Consider the following 14,732-nt stretch of genomic DNA (forward strand, 5'->3'; position numbering starts at 1 on the left):
AATATTCTTCTTGATTTTTTCCCAATCATTAAAAAAAAAAAACACACAACTATCCAGTAGTTAAGAATTCGCCATCCAATGCAGGGGACGAGGGTTCAATCCCTGATTGGGGAACTAAGATCCTACATGCCATGGGGCAACTAAGTTGGCTAAGTATTGAAACCCATGCGCTCTAGAGACCGTGCTCTGCAACAAGAGAAGCCATTGCATGGGAACAAGAAGCCCTTGTGTCGCAACTAGAGATGCCCTTGTGTTGCTAGGAAGACCCAGCACAGTCAAAATTTAAAAATAAAAAAAAAAGGAAAAACATTCTTAGCTCTCAGGCCAAACAAAAGTAGGTGTCAGGTTGGATGTGGCCCACAGGCCACAGTGTGCTACCCTTTTTCTGGTGCCGAGTCTATTGCTAACTACCCGGAATAGCTTTACTGGGGGCAAAGCCACATGGAGAGTGCTGACCGGATGACACGACCATAGCAGTCTCACCGAGTGCTGGGTTCTATGCTTCAGTGCAACACGTATGCTCTCATTATTTCTTACAACAACCCCGTGAGGGAGGAACTAGGATCATCCCTGCTTTACAGATGCTCAACCTGGTCACCCAGCTTGCCATGGTCAGAATTAGGCTTTTCAAGTTCTGTCTGGTTCTGTGGTGCATATCCTGACCACTGTGTCAGACTGTCTCCTGTGGCAAATTCTCAGTGTCGTGGAAATCATAAGTGATGGCTTATGTTTTTCAAGAACACAGATTTTTTAAATATATATACAAAAAAGAAGTCAGGTTTCCAAATGAAAAAAACTGGGGGCAATGAGGTCTGAAGGACAGATGTGGGCATATCTGGATGTGGGAAGATTGGCTCCAAATCCCCCAAGACTTAGTGACTTTTCTGAACTTGTTATCCAGTTCTTCCCCCAGAAGTTTGGAGGAATGCAGAAGTCATCTCACTCTCCAGAGGGACCCTCCCATCATTGCCTCCCATGAGTCCCCACTAACCTCCCCAAAACACACACACAGACACACACAGACACACGTGAGCATCTTAGGTGTGCATGTTAAACTACTGTCAAGCAATCTATTTGGCACTGGGATGTAAAGAACAGATGTCAACCTACGGCTGCTGCTTCCAGTGGGCCTTGCCAGGTGAGTGCAAAGGTGGGCCTCGCCCAGCAGTGCCTGCTCTTTCCTGCCCTCTGCTTCCATAGTTTCTCTTTCTTGGACACCCACCCACTGGGAAGCCAACATGGAGGGCCGCTCAAGGGTGGGCCACAGTGACAGCATAATGGGGCGGGGTGGCGTGGAGCTGGGTGCCCTCAGCTGCCCTCGCCACACTTCTGTAAAGTCCACTCGCAGCTTTTCTCCTCTGCACCCAGCCCCACCCACCACTTCCTCCCTGAGCTCACAAGCTACTTCCCTCTGCAAGCACTGGGTGACTGTCACCCCCACAGCAGGAATTGCAGGTCCTGGAGAGACAAGCTCACGAGGTCAGGTGGGGATGGAGTTAAGTTGGGGGTGGGGGTGGGAGCTAGAGCTTGGGCAAGGGAGATAAGAGAAGCACAAAAGGGGATTTAAGAGAGGTGACAGTGAGTGGAGGGGGTTGGAGCCAGAGGAGGAGGTGGCGTGTCCTGGAGCTCAGATGAACCTTGCTCCTGCCTCTGGTTTTTTTCCAGGCCTTCTCTTCCCATCCACCCATAGAAATCCTCGGAAACCTGCCTGCTCCTGAACAGGGTAGTTTCAATTCTTTGGTAGAAATCCCCTACTTGGTTCCTTTGTCTCATTCCTCTCCTATATCTGATCTCCTCCCTCTTCCATTCTGCTAGCAAATCTTTTTGGAGCAAGCTTGGGGTGGGGGGAGGAGGGGGTGGGGTGGGGGGCCGGGTGTGCTGGGGGTTAGGGCACAGCAATGGAGCCTTAGGTGGCCGCTTGGCCTACCTCTGAACTCGGTTCCCTGTGTGCTGAACTACCCTCTTCGTGTGGTTTCACTCACCCTCTGCCCTCAGATAAGGCTGAGGGCCTTTGCTGGATGCTGTGCTGGACAACAGGAAGGTGGGCTGAGCTGTGAGGTAGGAAGATCTGAAGTCTCTGGACTCAGATCACTCAGCTTTCAGTGAGGCTTGGTGATGAAGCTGTGTCAAGGCAAGGCGATCTACATTTGAAAAACAAATTTTAAAATGTATTCATCCCACCCACCATTACAGAGTCATATTTGTTCATGGTAAAAACAAAAAACAAAAAACAAAAAACTCGGACAGTACAGAACCCTACAGAAAAAAAAGGAAGCAAAAGCACCCGTAATTCACAACCCTGGGAAAACTTCCAGCATTTGATCTTTTTCTGTCTACTCCTTGCTCAGTGTGTATCTCTGTCTCGATCTCTACCTATAACAAGTAATATCTACCACTTGAAAGCCTGCTTTTTTTTTCTATTGGCGTTCTTTTTTGAGTATTTCCCCATTTAAAATTCTTTTCAAGCAATGACTGACATGTAATGAATACATATGTGCCTTCCAATACTAGACAATGTTCATATGTAGGAAATCGTTTTGAATTATTATTGAGGACATTACCATCCCCACTCAATACTACACACACACACACACACACACACACACACACACATACATCTGTCTGAGAGTTTATCAGGAAGCCAGGAGGACCAAATACTCCTCACTACAGGGGCAGGCTCTCCAAATGGGATCTGTGGGCCTGGGGTGGGGTGGAAGCCAGGGGTGGGGAAGTGGGGGTGGGGAAGGGGTGGAAGGTAGGCATGCACTGCAGGGGGATTGTTTACAGCTGTGCATTCCTTATCTTGAAAGCTCCACCCCTTGACCAGAGAACATCTGGGCTGGAGTGTGCTGGGACCAGGGCTCAGAACTATGTGGGTGTATGTTGTGAGGCTCAGGCAAGAAAAGTGATTCAGCATGAACTGTGCCAAAATAAAACCAGACCAGACAAGGGAGTTCTATCTGTCTTCCTGGGAGTGTTGACATTCTCCACATTGTGGTTTATTTTCCTGCTTCTGTGGTCTGACTTTAATCTGGAGATGGTGGCCAGCACAGCCCAAAGTCTCCCGGCACGGCCAATGTGTCCAGTCCCCTAGCACATAGTTCTCGGGAATATTTTGGATTTGGGGGGAGTGAGCATGGAGTAGGAGAATGGGGGTATAAGTGGGAATTATGGCCAACAGTAGCTGTGAACCTATCTGCAAGAAACCTGACACAGTCAGCCGGTGAGAGTTCCTGAGGAAGGGTTCTCAGGGCCACGTTTCTCAGCGTGGAGTACCAGCAGCGGCTCTAGGGTCAGTGTGGAGGGTCAGCAGGATTCGACCCTACTAGCAGTTGGAAAGAAGTGAGAGGAAAAATGAGAGTAAAGGTGAAGGAATAGCAACAGAGCTTGATCACCAAGAAGCCAACTATCATGCTTGGGCATCCAAAAAACAAGGGAGCCCAATATTTAATGTGTCGTAAGGAATATTCATGTATTGACTGCAGGGAAGGTGGACAAGGGGAAGGTGATTAAGGCCTTAATACTCTCCAGTTATTAGGGCCTCAACGGGTCCTTGGAGAAGGCAATGGCACCCCACTCCAGTACTCTTGCCTGGAAAATCCCATGGGCGGAGGAGCCTGGTAGGCTGCAGTCCATGGGGTCACTAAGAGTTGGACATGACTGAGAGACTTCACTTTCACTTTTCACTTTCATGCATTGGAGAAGGAAATGGTGACCCACTCCAGTGTTCTTGCCTGGAGAATCCCAGGGACAGCAGAGCCTGGTGGGCTGCCGTCTATGGGGTCGTAGAGCTGGACACGACTGAAGTGACTTAGCAGCAGCAACGGGTCCTAATGGACAGAAAGGAGATGGGAAAGGAGGACAAAGAGAAGATCGGAGGATAAAAGAAGAGAAAGTAAGAATGGTTTCCATCTATGAATATGTATAAAGTGTCAGCCATAGTGCAGACTTTTTGCTAGAAACTAGGAAGATGTAATGAAAAGTTTCAAGCTGTGAAACTGTTGAACAGCACACCACAGAAAATGTGTTCCTAAACCTCTGCCGAGTGATTGCTTCCAAAGACCTTCGTTGTTTGGTTTACCCAGGTGGCCTGAGGCTGGGTCATATGGAGTCAGAGGTTGTGTACAGATTTCTGGGCTGCAGATACCATGCTGGTCATATTCACTGGGTTGGCTCCCTAATCAGAATTCCTTTATGGCACCTGCACTTCAGGAGGAAACCCAATTTCCATCTTTAGGTGGAATATGCTCTAGAACCTTGGGGAAGGGCTGCGACTCTATAAGGAAGATCAAACAAACGTCATATGTCTTCATTTAAAAGGGGTCTGATATGTTCACCACTCATTCTTTCATTTGTTCATTTTTCAAGCCTAAGGGTTACACCTTATTCCTAAAGGTGAGGTTAAAAAGAATATCTAGAGCCATTTATTTTCCATAGTACTTTAAAACACTGAGAAAACTGCCATGACAGCCTCTCCCTGTGGCATTAACTATCTTGAAAACAAGTTGGACCTTAGAGCAGATTTAGAAGGGAGGGAGGACCATCCCTGAATTGCTGAACACTGGGGACTGTATAGCCTCAAAGTGAAAGCCCTCAAGGTTGAGAGTTGGGGACAGGCTGGGAAATCTGCTTGGAACTTCTTTAAAAAAAATTACTATTTTAATTTTTTTATTTGGCCACACCAGGTCTTAGTTGTGGCACACAAGATCTTTAGTTGCAGCATGTGGGATCGAGTTCCCTGACCAGGGATTGAACTCTGGCTTCCCGTACTGGGAGCTTGGAGTCTTAGCCACTGGACCACAAGGGAAGCCCCCGCTTGGAGCTTCTTATTCTTGGCTCTGATTGGTATCCAGTGGCTCATTATCCGGGCAGAATCATTGAAGGTACAGGTGATGCCACTGAATCCATGCTCAGAACCAACAACCACCTTTACTACCAAAGACTCTTAGGAGACCCGGCTGCTTTCATGCAAGGCCCGAGTTACGGAGATGAAGAGGATGCATTCCGTGCCCTTGGGTTAGAGCCTAAGAGAAGACTCAGGAAGGTAAACAACTGATTGGAATTTGAAGCAGAATAAAGTGAGTTACACACTGTGGAAGAGGCAGTGGGTTGTGGGGGTTCAGATGTAAAGGCATTTAATTTTATTGTCATGCACGATTATAGAAAACTTTACAGAGACAATATTCATTTCAGGTGGACCTTTAGGATAAGCAAGATTTGACAAGTAGAAAAGATGGGAGGACGTTTTCCAGGTTAAGGGAGTTACAAGGAAATATGCAAGCCTGCAATGGGTTCCAGGAAAAGCAACTCTGGGGAGGTAGCTTGAAGGGAGGGGGAAATGCGTGGAGCCATGGAGTGAAAAGTCATGGGCAGAGCACCCAAGACCCACCCAAGAACGCCAGCAACCTTCCCTTGGATGTTGGGGGGACGCAGGGCAGGACCACTGGAACAGCATGGTATTCTAAGTCAGGCACACCACGGTTTGCTCTCAGCTCTAACTACTTTAATCCTGACCGACACGAAACAAGCTATCTCAAAACTCTGATCGTTTTCCTAATGTATAAATTGAAGATGACACTCTTTCCTCTCAGACTGACGGGAAGTTTAAATATGTTCAGAAAGTGCCAAACAGGCGCAGATGATAGACCCTCATTAAATGTATCCCCTTCGTTTACTTCCTCGGGTGGAATAAATTAGGAAGTATAAGCTGTGCATCAAAAAGCGATAATGTCATTCATTTTACAAATTATCGACCACCTACTATGTGTTAGGTCCTGTGCTGGGTGATGCAGGGTATCCGAGATGCAAGCTCTCAAAGGGAGAATAATACAGCTAGGGGAGATGATACACAAAGAGTCAAAAGTTAGGGACTTCCTTGGCTGCCCAGTGGTTAAGAATGCGGCTACCAACACAGGGGACACAGATTTGATCCCTGGTCCAGGAAGATTCCACACGTGGTGGGGCAACTAAGCCTTGGGCCATAACTACTGAAGCCCCACGCTCTAGAGCCCATGCTCCGAAACAAGAGAAGCCATCCCAGTGGGAAGCCCATGCATTGCACCTAGAGAGTAGACCCCACTCACCGCAACTAGAGAAAGCCCATGTACAGTAACAAAGACACAGAGCAGCAACCCCCCCAAAAAGTCAAAGAATAGGTAATAGTCTGAGTTAACTAACTCAGAGTCATCCTAAGCTGTCTGGAGAGCTGGACAAGCATCCAGATAGTGAACACTGAGAGTGAAATACAGGTGGACAAAGGGCAGGGTGAGGTCACTGAGGGCTGGGGGGCTGGGTGGCTGGAGTGATGTCAAGGAAGAGAAGAAATGTGAGCCAGACCTCAAACACGGTTAGTATTTGGAAAAACAGAGGGAAGGAAGACTTGTGCTAAGGGGTGAAAAACCACCCATGGCGCAGTCAGGCTGGACGGTAAAAGAGGGGTCCTGGGAGGTAAGGCTGACAGGCAGGTGGAGGCCAGATTGTAAAGCTCTGGAGGTCAGGCTAGGGACTTCAATATCCATTACAGACAATGTCTTTTTATCGTGTGCTTGAGGCCACACTGTCTGATCTGCCTGCCAGATGCATTCTGGTGTGTCCCCAGCCACACTTTGCATTTTTTATGCCATTTATTCTCTAGTATTTATATATTGCTTTATCTAATTTTTTCTGTTGGATACATGTATTACACTGCACCCTAAGCAAGACTGTCAGTTTCACAGGACAGGTCACAGAAGGATGTCCTAACTTGGTATGACTCAGTACAGCTTAAGCTGAGTCTAAGGGGATACCCATGGAAAAGCTGAGGTCATACCGTGGTGATGATCTGGAGGAAATGCCAGTTGCTGCACAGATACCATAATCAGCACATTTGTTGTCTCTTCAATGTTGATCTTAATGTTCTTGCTCCTGCGTTGATGGTTTGGTCCTCCAGTTTGAGCAGTGTTTCCATGGACCATATTTAATGTACTCCCCATCCATTAATACAGAATCCTCAAATACAAGGGGACAATTTTCTGATGAAGGGTCTTAGGTCTTCCAGGTTCTTTTGTGTTTTTGCCTGGTTGAGCTCTCTGACTTTCCTAGTAAAAACCAACCAATCATTTAACAAGAGAACTTCCAAATGTCCCTAACTCTCTTACCCTCTAGAAACCCTTGTCCTTTGAGATTCCCAGCTGCCCCAGTCTCAGCTTATTCCCGAGGAGGAGATCAACCAGGAACCTTGGGAATTGGATAACCCAGGGCGGAACACAGAACTCCAGAGCAAACATGGACTGCCCTGCTGTTTGCTTTGGTTTAAAGAGTTACTGGGCATAGTATACTAACCTTTTGTTTTGCAGGAGCTTTACTTTCCTGGTAAATAGCTGTTTTTTTAATAGCAATTTCTTCATGTGACCAGTTGAACAAAGTCTTAAAATAGAACTGACTCACTTATCTGTGGACCAGCCAAGATGGCAACGGTGACACCAGGGTCACTGGTCCCATCCTCTTGCCAGAACAATGGCCAATCAGGAGTGCGTGGGTTCCTCATCTACGCAGGGCACAGCTGTTCCTTCATCTCATTACCTCCTGAAGACGTAGTCTTCCATAGCCCTGATCATCACCAAGTGGTAGAGTCCTCAGATGAGTATTTGGCGCCCCAGACACTACTAGAGACCCTTACCATGATGCATGCTCATGAATTTCTCTGGAGTAGACTACTTTGGTTCTACAGACACTTCTTAAACTTGGTTTTCCACGAAACAAGGGCAGCTAAACTGGAGTGTGGGTGGATACGAGACCGGAAAGAGGCCATTCTAGTTGTTCCTGTAAGGAGCAAGGACAAAATCTCCCTTTCCCAGCTGGAGCTCGTTTATGCCATTGGGAGGTTGGAGTGGGCAGCGGTGGGGGCAGGTCTGCAGCTGGTTGGTTGAGTGGGTCAAAGCCTAGCACCCAAGGCCCAACAGATAGTGACTAACCTCAGCCCACTTTTTCTTTCTTCCTTTCCTTATACGTATTTTCACTGGACAAACACTAGCTCTTTGTGAACACCCGCGAGTCACATACACACATGTGCCCTGCGCCAGTTCTCTCCTCTGGTCTATGCTTTCTATGTTTGCACTGTGTTTTCCCCCTAACAAGTCCTTCCCTCTCCACTGTATCTATTCAAATCTTTCCCATCCTTTAAGATCCAACGCAAACCTACTCAATGTGATCCATGAGCTTTATTTTGGACCCTTGAAAATGAGGTGTCTAACACTATGGCCTTGGGATACATTTCTCTTCCATTTAGTGGCTGACCAAGGGAGTCTGGGGACTTCCCTGATAGCTCAGTAGGTAAAGAATCTGCCTGAAATGCAGGAGACCATGGTTCAAGTCCTAGGTCGGGAAGATCTGCTGGAGAAGGGATAGGCTACTCACTTCAGTATTCTTTGGTTTCCCTAGTGGCTCAGCTGGTAAAAACTCTGCCTGCAATGTGGGAGACCTGGGTTTGATCCCTGGGTTGGGAAATCCCCTGGAGAAGGAAATAGCAACCCACTCCAGTACTCTGGCCTGGAAAACCCCATGGACGGAGGAGCCTGGTAGGCTGCAGTCCATGGGGTCCCAAAAAGTCGGACACGACTGAGCAACTTCACTCACTCACAAGGAAGTTTGAGTCTAGCCTCTTTGTTGTTTAGTTAGAAGAGCTAGTGTTTGTCCAGTGAAAATACATATAAGCATTAAATGAGCATCTGCTCAGTACACTTCTCTCTGCTGGATCCTGGTAATGGAACCTGAGGTTTCTGCTTCTGGAGAAGAGAGCCAAGAAGCCTAGTTGTTTTCTCAGCCCTAATGGGAAGTGACCATGATAGCTAAGAGCAGTAGCCACAGGCTGTTCAGAGCAAGAAGAAAAACAGGGAAGGAGTTCCAAGGGGTCAGAAGCAGGAATGAAGGACTTCAGCTTCCAAGAGCACAAACTGGTTGGTTCTCAAACTGGGTGGCCTGAGGTGACTCAGATGACCAATTATGCAGGTGACACAGCAGTCAACAGAACCAGATGAGATCTCCAAGTGAGGCGAGTCAGCCCCAAATCTTTCTGGGAAGCAGTCAAACCTTCAGCAGTCATGGAACCAAGTCAGCAGAAGTTCCTGAGAAGAGTTAAATTTATCTAAGTTGCTGGAGGTGCTTGCGGGCATGAACTTCAGGGAAAGAAATACAAATGAGGAACTACTTATATGCCAGAAAGAGAGACCAGAAAAGATGGTACCCATGGCTGGTGAGTCACAGCAGCAAAATAGGGAAATCTCATCAATGCTGACCAGTAGCAGCAGCTTGAAAGTGAAGTGAAGTCGCTCAGTCGTGTCCGACTCTCTGCGACCCCGTGGACTATAGCCCACCAGGCTCCTCCATCTGTGACATTCTCCAGGCAAGAATATTGGAGTGGGTTGCTATTTCCTTCTCCAGGGGATCTTCCTGACCCAGGGATTGAACCCAGGCCTCCCGCATTGCAGGTAGCTGCTTTAACCTCTGAGCCACGTGGGAAGCCCTAGCTGTGTGAATTACAGTGTGTGTGGGGTGGGGATGGGAGAGATTCTCTTTAATTGAGGCACTTGAGCCATCCTGGGAATTTAAAGATGATGGAAAACAAGGCCTCTTATCACACTTCCACTACCTCTAATGATAGACAGAAATGCAATGCTTTCTCAAAGAACAGAGTGAACAGCTGAGAGTTTCCAAAGCATGTTGGCTCACATCCAATGACTGATGCATGCAGTGCTCAGGATGCAATAGGTTGTTGACATGACGGTAACATCCTGAAATTGTTGACTATCTGGAAAATGTGTCTAAATTGCAAGGAATTGAAGGGAAGCCAAGATTATTAAGAGTTATCTTGCCCAATCAAGGGTAGCTTTCAAGGGGAAATGAACACAAGGACGTAGGAGGTAAAGAAGCACTGGTTGAGTACCCACTGGTTCAGTTCAGTTCAGTGTCTTTCTGAAGACTTTCTACTATCTCACTAGATCCTTTGAGGTAAGTGCCATTCCCATTTTCAGATGAAAAAACCAAGACCCATGGACTTTACATAAATCTCACAAGGCCACATTGATCCATTATTAAAGTCAGGGTTAAAACTTAGGCTGCAAAGCTCTAAAACCTGGCTCTTTCTTCTCCACTGCAGTGTTTTCCAGCTCTCTCAATTCCCTTTGGGTATGAAGGCCCAGCTAGGGAGAGCCTCCAGGGAGGGCCTATGTAATTAGGACATGGGAGAGGAGATCTGGAACTTCTTGCTCATAAAATCTCCTGGATCTTGGCCTAATCAAAAACTAACAACCAATACCCCTTTTAGGCCAACTCAACACTTTCCTACTTAGAATCCCTATTTTTTTCTAAAATGACATTTCTCTGAGAAATACACTTAACTAGACGAAAGGTGCATGTCTAGGCCTTTTCCCCTTTGTTTTCAGCATATGATAACCTTTCTGGTCATGTCCAGTCTCCTTGGTCCTTGTCCTCATCACAGAGCAAGCACATGTTTATGCAACCTTTATACCACATGGCTCTGAGCAGCACATGCTCTGATCTGGACCAGGCCCATCTGGACGAGGGGGGATGGCCTTCCACTGACCCTTCCAGGAAACACCTGTCCTCCCCAGGTTTCCCCGGGGCCCATGCTCGTGGCAGCAGTGCGAGGACCGGGGCAGAGTGGGCTGAAGCTTACTCCTCCACAGGAAGTCCAGAACTGGTTCCACGAACTTCTCCAGGTTCATGAATGTCTTTGTTCACTCTTAAATCCTCCCAAGTCCTTCCTTCTATCGTTTCAAGCCTTGGCTACACATACTTATGACACAAATTTAACACTCAGGAGAAAAACAAGCAACAAGTTAAGGCATGTAAGACACAAAAACCTACACTCAGAGATAGGCGGAGGCTCCAGGTACTCCTTGTTTACTCCTTTACTCTTTCTGTCCTCGGGCTGGTTGTTCCTTAGGATCCTGTCTTGGGCATCTTCTCTCTTCAGTGTTCTCATTCTCCCCAGGCAATCTCATTCTTCAGCGTGACAGTGATCGCCACCTAACTTGTCGATGACTCTGAAATCTCTCACCTCAAACCCCAGCATCCACCTGTCCACTAGCCACCTCTATCTGGAAACCACTCAGGACACAGTAAGTGCTCAATAAGTCATTGTTGAATGAATGGACCGCTTAAACCCTAAAAGCTGGCAGTTCAGGCACAGAGATAAGCTGCTGATTTGTTGGGGTTTTATAGCTCTCCTTTTATTGTTGTTGCTCTGTGAGGCAGTTTGGAGTGGCAGAAAGATCCCAAGTTTTAGAATTACAATCGTATTTGGATCCCGACCTTGCTCTACAATCTGTATCTATTTATCTATCTGAAGGCTACAAGTCAAACTCTGAGGTAGGCAGTATGGAGTCTCATAGAGGGTTCTGGGTCTTGTTTTCAAACAAGTAAGCTGGGTAGCTTTGGACAATCTCTGCCTCTCTGAGTCTCCGGGGATAGCTGAGTTGGATGATTTCTAAGTTCCTTTCTAACACTTAACTTTTCAGTGTGAAGCATTCTAACACCTCGGGTAGAGTGTTTTTTTCTGACTAGCAACCTGACAGTTTTTACTCGAAAAGGATACTATAAATTTCAGCAACTTGGCATATTTCATTCTGTTTTTCTCTATATTTGCCTGGATATCTCAGAAAGAGGCTGGGAACCAGTTGTTGGCTTCAATACTGTTCAACATTCAGTGTTCTGTCATAGTAGCTGTACACGGAGCAGGCTTAAAGATGAAGGTAAAAATATCTCTTCCCACACAGACAGCTATTTTTGTCTAACTCATCCACTTTCCTTCTTCCCAAAACAAGGACTAGCAGGAGCAGCTGTTGCCTAAGCACACTGGGCAAGTGTTTGCATGGGGGACTGTGCATGAAGCTGTAACTCCAGGCTGGTAACTGTTCGATAAGACGCACAACTGATGAATCTAAGTGAGTCATTATCTTCCCAAGCACTCATCTTGGTAGGTGCACAGCTATTCTAAAACTGTCTTAGGGCTACTATTTATTTCCCATAATAATTTAAAATTTAATCAAAGCAACATAGGCAGACCCTGAGTTGAAACAAGTCAAACATGCTAGATACTTATCAACCCAGCAGTCCAGTGGCCTCCTGACTACCTCCCCCACATCCGGCTCCCTAGAGGCAATTGCATTCAAGCCTTTCAGCTCTTTCTTATGATATGTACTTCTTAATTTTAATGTAGTACGCTAATTCTGCTGTCACTTGATTAATGATTTATTTTTAAAATTTTACTGTAAATGAGGTATTAGATCTCTCATACCCTCTTTTCTTTCTCTAGTGTGTCCAATTCTTCCAACAGAGAATTAAAAAAAAAACAATATTCAGGGTTTAGGTTATTATCATCACTGAAAGATTGTGCATGCCAAGCCTAAGGACTATGATTTCAACCTTTTGCTTTTTCAGGTAACTCATTATAGCCTACTTCCTCCTCCTCCTCTTCTTCCTCTTTCCTCCTTCTCCACTTCCTCTTCCTCTCCTCCTTCTTCAATTATATTTGTATCTATGGCTAAATTTCCCTACACCATTCAACATTCACTGTACATAAATTTCCACGTGGTCAAACCAGGTGTCGGTGGAGGAGGGAGATAATTCCGCATTCGTCTTTTTTTTTTTCCGCATTCGTCTTGAAGCCTGCCATGTGTCTAACTTCATTTTTTCCTGTCGCTCTTCCTCCAAGAGTCTCTGTCCTCCAGCTCCTCTTTGGGCTTGTTTCCAGGCTCACTGCAAAATTGACCACAAGGGAATTCCTTCATAGTCATTCCAAAAATTCCCTTCATCTTTCTCTTCTGTTGCATCTCCTGTTTCCTGGATCCCATGCCTTCCTTTCTTGGTTTACACCCTCCTTTTGGTGGGGCACATTCACCAAGAATTCCTATGCATAGGAATTCTATAGGCAGTGCTTTGAAATCATGCTCATATGAAAATGTCTATTCTGTGCTCACACTTAATTAAGACCTTTAGTTGGGAATAGTTGAAAATCATTTTCCTTCAAAAAAATTTTTTTTTTGTCTCCTAGCTTTGTCTAGTGTGATGTTGAGAAGTTTATTGCTATTCTTATTTCCCATTTCTTTGTAACTTTTTTACATATAAGCTTTTCTTTATTCCTCTATTTCTTATAACATGTCTTTGATAATTTCTTCTCTATTATTTTTCCTTTTTTTTTCTTTCTGGAACTATAATTGTTCAGAAAAATAACTGCCTGGATTGATTCCCTAACTTAAAAAAAAAATCTTCTTATCCATCACTGTACACTTTTTACACTTTTTCTCTTACCTTTTGGAAGTTGGTTTTCCTTTTTTTTACATTTTCCAAGGAGTTTACTGTATCTTTAGTTCTCTAGCACTTTTTCTTATTTTCATGATTTTTTTTTTTTTTTTGCTGTTGTTTTTGCATCTTAATCTTGTTTCATGGATATAAACTTTCCCTCACGTCTCTGAAGGCACTGATTATATATTCATGGTAATTTTCTGCTTTCTGCACTGCCTCTGCTTCTCCAAGTTGCTTTATTACTGTTGTTATCTTTATCTTTCATGTCGGAGGGCTTCCTTAAGCATCTGATTGTCTGCTCTTATTTAAGAGTGAGGTTTGTCAATTTGGTAGGCTACATTTTATGGTCATCAAGTGACAAGCAGGCTTTTTCACACACAGCTGGTCATATTCAGAATGCAGAAAATTCAGTGCAAAGGCCAGATCCTTGAAACAAGGGTCACTGAAGTAGCATGATTCAGTGCTTTTCCCTTTGATTTAGGGTGACTTTTCTTTCTTTCATTCTTAAACTTTAGAAATCATCAAAGGGATTAATAAGTGATTATCCTTTTGAGGTCGTTTCAAATGCTGTCCAAAACTTGAAACTGGATGCAAGGTTGGAACTGCGGCTCACTGAGCCTGAAGAGCACCCTCTTTGGGGGTGGGCACAAACAATGGAAAAGATTAAAAGAAAGGTGATTTGGATGTTACGACTACCCAGGGAACTGAGACTGAAGCAACTGTGCCAAGCAAGAGTGGACTATATAGATGTAAAATCCTAATGTTACATGACCTTTCTGTTTAACTCTCAAGTGAGCAGCACATTGCAATATCTCTACAGGATCATTGCTGTTGACCAGGAAGTTGTCTACAAGGAGACAGTCAGATGAGAATGGAGAAATTACAGATACCACTGTCTTCAATTAAAATTTCTTCTTCCTGCTCTGAAAATAAGTTTTCATATTTTAAAGGAAAAGTGCCAGATCTGTGCTCCCTCAGTTCCAGCTACGGCACGCCATGCACATGCACCAAGTCCATCCTGGAACCCAAGGGAAATGCTTTGCTCTCTTTCATCCAACCAATCATTTATTCATCAACCACCTATTTTTATCCTACATACCTGTCAAGACCAAATCTGAGAAGCTTTGCTTAATTATTTAATTCTTCTTATTTCTTCCTTTCCTGAATACCTGTAACATAGCTATTGGCCTCAGGCATTCTAGCATGTAGTGATTCAGGCATGACTTGGGTTGTCCTCAGGGGCAGTCACAAACACAAATGACTCCCAAGGGCTAGGCAGATAATGTAAATGAAGTCTTCTCCATGAGTCAGCTAATAAAGCGTCCTAAGCAAGGGAGGGAACTAGAGAATGGGTGTTCTCAGTAAGGGGCAGTCACACCTTCACTCCAGTCAACCAAGGCCTGGCAGTAATGCAGGTTAAGGGTCATATA

At 45.3% G+C, this 14,732-nt stretch overlaps 1 long non-coding RNA gene across 1 annotated transcript; it reads left to right on the forward strand.

The window, feature by feature from the left end:
- The first annotated feature begins 10,894 nt into the window (after positions 1-10,894).
- LOC147356255 (uncharacterized) lies at positions 10,895-14,287 on the forward strand. Its single transcript, XR_015143168.1, has 3 exons — positions 10,895-11,117; positions 11,823-11,974; positions 14,123-14,287. It is a non-coding gene; the product is annotated as an uncharacterized LOC147356255 (long non-coding RNA).
- The last annotated feature ends 445 nt before the right edge of the window (positions 14,288-14,732 follow it).

The sequence above is a fragment of the Bos grunniens genome, chromosome 16 (genome assembly GCF_055505025.1).
Source record: "Bos grunniens cultivar Pamir isolate PY7600 chromosome 16, Bosgru_T2T1.0, whole genome shotgun sequence".
Lineage (NCBI taxonomy): Eukaryota > Metazoa > Chordata > Mammalia > Artiodactyla > Bovidae > Bos > Bos grunniens.